The following is a 9,256-nucleotide window of genomic DNA, read 5'->3' as shown; positions in this document are numbered from 1 at the left end:
CGCACACAGACACACACACACACACACACACACAAGTCGTCTGGCTGGGGAGAGAGCTCCCTTCCGCTCTCCCTCCTTAAGTAGAGGGCGGTTTACTGGGGAAAACACACACAAACACAGGTTAATTACCCTCAGGTGTAGCGATTCTGCCACTTACCTTCCCCGACTCCGCCCTCCTGTCACAGACCGGCGCTTGACCACGCCCCCGCTGCCACAAGGCGCCTTCGTGAATTAATATATGGATCATCGGGAATTACTTTTTATGTTATAAAACATCGCCAAAGATGTCAAAAACGTGTCATCAGCACTTTAATAGATAATATATTTACCAATGATATAGATAATAACATTATAAGTGGAATATTAATCAATGATATTAGTGATCATCTACCAGTTTTTACAATTTATGACTGTAATCATAAGAGAAATGTGACAGACCATAAACTTAAGTATAGAAGAGTTAGGACTGAGGAGGCCATGTTTGCATTAAATAATGATTTATTAATGCAAGACTGGGAATCAGTTTATATAGAGAACAGCATTGATAAAGCATGTGATAACTTTTAAAGTATATTCAAATTATTATATGATAAAAATTGCCCACTGAAGCAATATAGTACAAAACAAAATTATAATGACCAACCTTGGATTACTAAGGGATTACAGAATGCCTGTAAGAAGAAAAACACTTTATATAGAGAATTTATTAAATTAAGAGCCAAAGAGGCAGAAAATAAATATAAAAAATATAAAACCAAGTCAGCAACACAGTGGTGTATTGGTTAGCGCTGTAGCCTCACAGCAAGGAGGGCCGGGTTCGAGCCCTGTGGCTGGCAAGGGCCTTTCTGTGGGGAGTTTGCATGTTCTCCGTGTGGGTTTCCTCCGGGTGCTCTGGTTTCCCCCAAAGACATGCAGGTTAGGTTAACTGGTGGCTCTAAATTGACCATAGAAGTGAGTGTGAACCGTTGTCTATGTGTCAGCCCTGTGATGACCTGGCGACTTGTCCAGGGTGTACCCCGCCTTTTGCCCGCAGTCAGCTGGGATAGGCTCCAGCTTGCCTGCGACCCTGTAGAACAGGATAAAGCGGCTTGAGATAATAAATTTTATTTGGAGCGCCTTTCAAGATACCCAAGGACACTTTACAAAGAGTGTAAAAATTGTAAAAGTCAAAGTAGAACTAGCTAAAAAAGCACAGAAACATGACACAAAGTTTAAAAAAAAAAAAACACTGAGTGCAGAATTATTAGGCAAGTTGTATTTTTGAGGATTAGTTTTATTATTGAACAACAACTATGTTCTCAATCAACCAAAAAGTCTCATAAATATCAAAGCTGAATATGTATGGAAGTTAGAGTGGGGCGTTTTTAGTTTTGGCCATTTTAGGAGAATATGTATGTGTTCAGGTAACTTTCACTGTGCAGAATTATTAGGCAACTTAATAAAAACCAAATATGTAGCCATTTCACTTATTTATTTTCACCAGGTACACTGATCTGACAACTCCAGATTTGCAAATAAACATATCTGACATTCAAACACAAAACAAAAACAAATCAGTGACCAATATAGCCACCCTTCTTCATGAGGACACTCAAAAGCCTTCCATCCATAGATTCTGTCAATTTCTTTATCTGTTCACGACCAAAATTGTGTGCAGCAGCAACCACGGCCTCCCAGATGCTGTTCAGAGAGGTGTACTGTTTTCCCTCTTTGTAGACCTCACGTTTTATAATGGACCACAGGTTCTCTATGGGGTTTAGGTCAGGTGAACAAGGGGGCCATGTCATTATTTTTTCACCTTTCAGGCCTTTACTGGCTAGCCACGCAGTGGAGTATTTGGACGCATGAGATGGAGCATTATCCTGCATGAAAATCATGTTCTTCTTGAAAGATGCTGACTTTTTCCTATACCACTGCTTGAAGAAGGTTTCTTCCAGGAACTGGCAGTAGGTCTGGGAGTTGAGTTTGAGTCCATCCTCAACTCGAAAAGGTCCAACAAGCTCGTCTTTGATGATACCAGCCCATAGCAGTACTCCACCTCCACCTTGCTGGCGTCTGAGTCGGAGTGGAGCTCTGTGCCCATTACTGATCCAGCCACAGGCCCATCCCTCTGGCCCATCAAGAGTCACTCTCATCTCATCAGACCACAGCACCTTAGAAAAATCAGTCTTAAGATATTTCTTGGCCCAGTCTTGACGTTTTATCTTGTGTGCCTTACTCAGTGGTGGTTGTTTTTCAGCCTTCCTTACCTTGGCCATGTCCCTCAGTATTGCACACCTTGTACTCTGACACTCCAGGAATGTTGCAACTCTGGAATATGGCAGAACTGGATGCTAATGGCTGCTTGTTAGCTTCACGCTTGATTTTCCGCAGATCATGTGCAGTTATTTTGCGCCTTTTTTTTCCCCACACACTTCTTTCGACCCTGTTGACTATTTGCAATGAAACGCTTGATTGTTCGGTGATCACGTTTCAACATCTTCGCAATTTCAAGGGTGCTGCATCCGTCTGCAAGACATCTCACAATTTTAGACTTTTCAAAGTCTGTCAGATCTCTCTTCTGACCCATTTTGCCAGAGGAAAAGAGGTTGCCTAATAATTATGCACACCTGATATAGGGTGTTGATGTCATTAGACCACACCCCCTCTCATTACACAGATGCACAGCACCTGATATACTTAATTGGTAGTAGGCTTTCAAGCCTAAACAGCTTGGAGTGGGACAACATGCATTAAAAGGATGTTGTGGTCAAAATACTCACTTGCCTAATAATTCTGCACTCAGTGAACACAGATAATGCAGCAATACAATTAAAAATAATAATAATAAATTAAAAAATGATTAATAAAAATAATAACCTCAATCATTCATCATGATGAGAAAGCAAGGGTAAAAAGCACTGGTGGCTCGTTAATAGGGGCGATTTGGGTGACGCACTCCCAAACAGGGAGGGAGATTTTTTTTTTTATCTACTCCTACTACCACGGCAACAGTAATGTCATTGTCCAATCAGGCTAAGGTCGCGCCTGGTGTAGCCACGCCCTTTTGGGGCAATTTCTGTCAGGTTCAGATTTGCCCCAAAATCTTCCATTGACACCAAAGGTATGTACGTTTTTTTTTCGAAAATCATGCTCCCAATGCATTTTCTATTAGGTTTTATGTGCTCACACAAGCAGCGTGCTTACATCATACGCCTGTTGCGCCGCGCAAGTGTTGCCAGATTGGGCGGTTTTAAGTGCATTTTGGCGGGTTTTGAATATAATTTTGGGCTGGAAAACGCAACTTGCGCGGGAAATGTGTGAACATTCTATGAAGAAGATGGCGAGTGTTGAGTGCAACAATACAATAGCGTCTCTGAAAGAAGTTCCCTTTAGTCGTCGTACCAATGAGGAGAAAACGGCAATCAAACAGCTAGGACCTCCTAGACCGAATTTAAACATCAAGCAAGTGTCTACGAAGGGGGAGAAGACCTACTCAAGAGGTTTTAACAAGAACTGGTACCACTGGAAAACTTGGCTAGCTGGCTGTGATGTAGTCAATGCTCTTTTTTTGCTACCCTTGCGTTCTCCTCCACCCTGGAAGTAGCACAGCAGATGGTACAGTGATATCTGATATTTGAATTTACTAGGCAAAAGTTGTTTTTGTGTGTGTGTGTGTGTTACCAATGGCAGTTTAACACTGCCATGTTTTTGTTTTACCAATGGCAGTTTAACATTGCCATGCTTGGAATATTTCAGTAGCCTCAAGTTCTCTCTGACTTGGTGTAAATTAAGCATATTTTCAGTTTTTATATATTGTACAGCATGTGTTCATTGGAGCCAGCAGCACCTTACCTTTTTTCCAACTTGTTAAGCCAAGTTGCACTGACTACAAAACCTTGTGTAACCTTGTGTGTATATAGCTAAATAACTAAAGCCTTTTGTGTTCATTGACATGCTTGTAATACTTTAAATTTCCTTTTAAGGCATGGCTTTCTGGAGGAATTCTTGGGGAAAAAAAAACTGCAGAATTTATTTAGAATTATTATTTGTTGTTAAAATGGTGCAATTCCATATAAAAAAAACACATAATTAAGCTGCACGTTTGTTTGATGGTTATGCTTTTCTTCATCTTTTTCAAAACTTAAATAAACACTTGTTTTGGATTTATATCCTGCCACTTTAATTGCATTCTTTAGAATGAAGAAATTAGAATATGTTTATAATTAAGAATTTGTGTCTACTTATTATAGAATACTGGAATAATATGAGAAAATAAATGAGTAATGTAATATTAATTGATTGTGATGCCAAATGTTTTGCTTTGAAGGCTTCACAATGAATCTTCCTTAGTTTTAGCCTGGCAAGCCAGACTAAATGTGAATATTTGCCACTCGTAGGCAAAAATATTTTTGGCCGCTAGGCGGGTGGGTCTAGTTTACTAGGCTACCTTATGGCCCTTTTCCACTACCCTTTTTCAGCTCACTTCAGCTCGCTTCAGCTCACTTCATCCCGACACGGCTCGCGTTTCGACTACCAAAAACCAGCACGACTCAGCTCGTTTCAGCCCTGCTTAGCCCCTAAAACTCGCACCGTTTTGGAGTGGGGCTGAAGCGAGCCAAACCGTGCCGACTGAGGCTGGGGGCGTGAGCAGCCACTCCCCTGTGCACTGATTGGTGAGGAGGAGTGTCCTCACATGCCCACACACGCCCCGCGAGCGCGCTGGGATCTGTAAACACTGCAAACCCGGAAGGAGAATAATTATGAATTACGAGAATTTCTGAAGCCTTATGCGCCTCGCCTCATCTATACGCTCTTGCCAGTATCTGTCCGCGTTGTCGGTGACAACAAGCCACAGCACCAAGACCAGCAACACTAACGACACCATGTCCTCGATGTTCATTGTTTACTATTCGGGTCGTGAGACTACCGCTTAAAAGATCACTGAATCAGTGACATACAGAGCATCGTGGACGAGTTCGCGGAGCGCAAGGCTCGTCGTATGCCCTTCAAATAATGCGCGCAGTAGGCTATTGATGTTTTATTATGAGCCATGTACAGTATGTCGCCGAATGTTTTTTTTGTTTCTGAGTTACATGTTCGTTTGAAGGACTTCATGTACAAAATAACATAGTTGCACCCCGGAGTGTTGAAATTGGTAAACACAGTGCATTCAGTGAGGTTTGCACCGCCCTCCTTTTATTTCTGACTCTTCCTGTCACCGTTGCAACCTCTGAGCGCTCATTCGTATGCCCTTCAAATAATGTGCGCAGTATAGGCTATTGATGTTTTATTATGAGCCATGTACAGTATCCTAATGTTTTTTGTTTCTGAGTTACATGTTCGTTTGAAGGACTTGATGTACTAAATAACATAGTTGCACCCGGTAGTGTTGAAATTGGTAAACACCGCAGTTGCGGACATTTTGTAGCCTAAAATGATGTTATGATAAGCTTTAATAAAGGGCCCGGTCATTTGCCCCGCCCCCGGCCCGGCTCTGACTTGTTCCGCCACTGTCACTGATGTCACTGTTTGCGCTGCTTAACGACATCACATGACGTCCACCCACTTTCGCTAACTCCACCCAATGTGTCCACCCACTTCCAGCCAGCACGGTTCAGCGCGGTTGTAGTCGAAATGCAACTCCAACAGCCCCGCTCAGCTCGACTCAGCTCGACTCGGCACGGCACGGCTCAGCCGCGTTTGTAGTGGAAAAGCGGCATTAGTTTGCCACCTTTAACTTGTTTCGTGTTGCCACAGTGGAGAGAAGAGATATTGTCTATATTGATATCTGAATTTACCAGGCAAAAACAAGTTCGGCCAATTGATTTACTACCTAGGTCAATTTACTTCAGTCCTGTGGACATTTACAGTCCGTGTAGACATAACGGGGGAAAATTGCCCCCCCTGAAAAAAATTCAGGAGCCGCCACTGGTAAAAAGATAAGTTTTTAATCGAGAAGATTATCTCAAAACAAATCTTACTGGACCCTAAACTTTTTTTGTTGGGCTTATACCCAGAGAAACAATTATAGTAGGAATGAGCGGGCATTTATAGACCTCAGCTTGCTTTATGCTAAGAAATGTGTTGCATTATTGTGGAAAAAGATTTACAGACCAAGTACTACTCAATGGATAAGACCGATGTTAGCAAGCCTTCCATTAGAGAGAATAACTTGCATATTAAAGGCTAAACGGCATGTATTTGAGGACATATGGAGCCCTTTCATCAATTACATTAAGGACTTGGATTTAACAGGCGAAGAAGTGGATGACTAGTCTTTGTGGACAATGCAGTTCCCAATTTTGTAAGATTTATATTGTTTTTCTATACGCGTTTTAATTTACATTAATTACAAACAATACTCGATTGTATATAGATTACCATCTTTGACAGGAGGAGCATTCTTGTTTTGAGTGTTATGTTTTGTTCTGCTTTTATGTCTGTTTCTAAATAAATGCAGTGATCTACAGTATGGAAGTTGAATGAAGATGTATGAATGTAAAGGCTGTATGCAAGTGTTAAAAACTGAACATAAAATAAAAATATTGTGGAAAAAAAAGATAAGTTTTGAGCATGGTTTTAAAAGATGAAAGGGAGGTGCATTGACGCAATGAAAGTGGTTTGATTGATTGATTACTTTATTCTGAACAATAAAGAAGAAAGATATAAAAATTTAAATAAAAAATACAATAATCAAAACATCATCATAAACAAACAGAATAGCGTAGCCACAAGGCAATAACATAATGTTCAGAAAGGATTAGGAAGAAGTAATAACTTATCCAATCCTAACCCTCTATACCACCGCTAATCAAATGTCACTTTCCACCATAATAAACTATATATACAAAAGAAAACAAAAGCAATAAACAAAAAAGAAAACATACCAACATATCAAAACATACCGACATGGTATAATATCGACCAAATCAAATCATATATACAGATACTTATGTTATGCATATAGACACACATACAATACATATATACAGTACATACATATACACATACCTATAACTATACACTAAATACAAGAAGACCAGTCACAGACTTACTCTCAATTTCATCATCACCTATATAGTCTGCCTGTCCTCATTCTCATATATTTTTATTAACATGTTTTTATATAATTTTTTAAACAGTTTTATGTTGGTGCTATTTTTGAGCTCATTATCCAGACCATTCCACAATTTCACCCCACAGACTGTTATGCACATACTTTTCATAGTTGTTCTAACATTTACTCTCTTAAAATTCATTTCCCCTCTCAGGTTATACCCACCCTGCCTTTCCATAAACGTATTTTGTACCTCACCCGGAAGAAGGTTATGTCTTGCTTTATACATAATTTGTGCAGTCTTGTGTTTAACCAGATCAGTGAATTTCAGAGTGTGTGCTTTTACGAATAATGCGTTTGTATGCTCAAGATATCCCGTATTATTGACAATTCTTATTGCTCTTTTTTGTAATGTGCATAACGGCTGCAGGTTAGATTTGTAGGTATTACCCCATATCTCCACACAGTAGCTCAAATATGGAAGTATGAGTGCATTATACAGAGTATGTAGTGATTTATAGTCCAGAATGTGTCTTGATTTCCCCAAAATTGCAGTAATCTTTGCTATTTTTGCTTTAACATGATTAATATGCGGTTTCCAGCAGACTTTATGATCAACAATCACACCCAGAATTTTTATTTCATAAACTCTTTCTATGGTTATGTTGTCAATTTTCAATTCAACTTGAGGGTTCGACTTATATTTTCCAAATAACATAATCTTTGTTTTACTCAAATTCAATGACAATTTGTTTATGTTAAACCACCTTTTTAATTTATTCATTTCGGTTGTGATTGTTTCCATAAGCTGCTGTGCATTGTCCCCGGCGCAAAAGATGTTTGTATCATCAGCAAATAATATGCATTTCATTATACTTGATACATTACATAAATCATTAATGTACAATATAAACAGTTTAGGACCTAAGACAGACCCTTGCGGTACTCCACATGTTATGGGCAAATACTCAGACGTGTGATCTCCAATTTTTACAAATTGTTGCCTGTTACTTAAGTAGCTCCTCACCCAGTCCAAACCAACCCCTCTGATACCATACCTCTCTAATTTTTTGAATAGAATGTCGTGATTTATTGTATCAAATGCTTTCTTTAGATCTATGAAAATTCCCATAACATGTTTTTTATTGTCTATACCATTTGTGATTTTCTCGATAAGTTCCATTAATGCCAGGGTTGTTGATCTGTCTTTCCGGAATCCGTATTGACTGTCAGCTAAAAGTTTATATTTTTCAATGAAATTGTCTAGTTTTGCTGTGAACAGTTTTTCGAGGATCTTGGAGAACTGAGAGAGTAAAGAAACTGGCCTGTAATTTGTGTAATGGTGTCTATCTCCACATTTATATAAAGGTATAACTTTAGCTATTTTCATGTTGTTTGGAAATTTACCAGATTGAAAAGACATATTACATATGTGAGTAAATGGTTCTGCAATTTCTTCAATAACTTTTTTTATTAAACTCATATCAATATCATTCCAGTCAGTGGAGGTTTTACTTTCACTTCTCCTTACAATGTCTATGACCTCTTTTATGCCAACTGCACCAAGGAATATAGATTTAGGATTTCTCTCCCATCGAGCAGCCTTCGCCCCTCCAGGTGTGTCTGTATCTTGAATCTTTTCTGCCAAATCTGATCCCACATTTACAAAGAATCTATTAAAACCATTTACCACTTCCTCCATATTATTTATTGATCTGTCATTCTCAATATAATGATCAGGGTAGCTTGTGTTTTTGTTTTTAGCTCTATTCCTAATAATACTATTCAGTACATTCCATAGCCCCTTCATATTATTTTTATTACTATCTAATAATTTATTATAATATTCCTTCTTACATGTCCTCATAATGCTGGTTAATTTATTCTTGTATTTTTTATATTTAATTTCTGCCTCCAAAGTTCTTTTTTTTATGAATTGTCTATACAGCGTGTTCTTTTTTTTACAGGCATTTTTTAATCCTTTTGTGATCCATGGACCATTTGCTTGTTTTTGTCCATCATTGTATTTCCTTACAGGACAGGTTTTATCATATAGTGTTTTAAAGATATTTAGGAATCCACTGTATGCTTTGTCAATATCTTCTTCCTCATATACTACTCTCCAGTTCTGTTTAAGTAATTCACTCTTAAGTATCCTTATGTTTTCTTCGGTTCTTATCCGTTTGTATTTCAGCTGATTCATATCCTTAGGTTTCC

This window comes from Neoarius graeffei, chromosome 17, assembly GCF_027579695.1.
Source record: "Neoarius graeffei isolate fNeoGra1 chromosome 17, fNeoGra1.pri, whole genome shotgun sequence".
NCBI classification, from domain to species: domain Eukaryota; kingdom Metazoa; phylum Chordata; class Actinopteri; order Siluriformes; family Ariidae; genus Neoarius; species Neoarius graeffei.
This window is presented reverse-complemented; position numbering follows the sequence as displayed.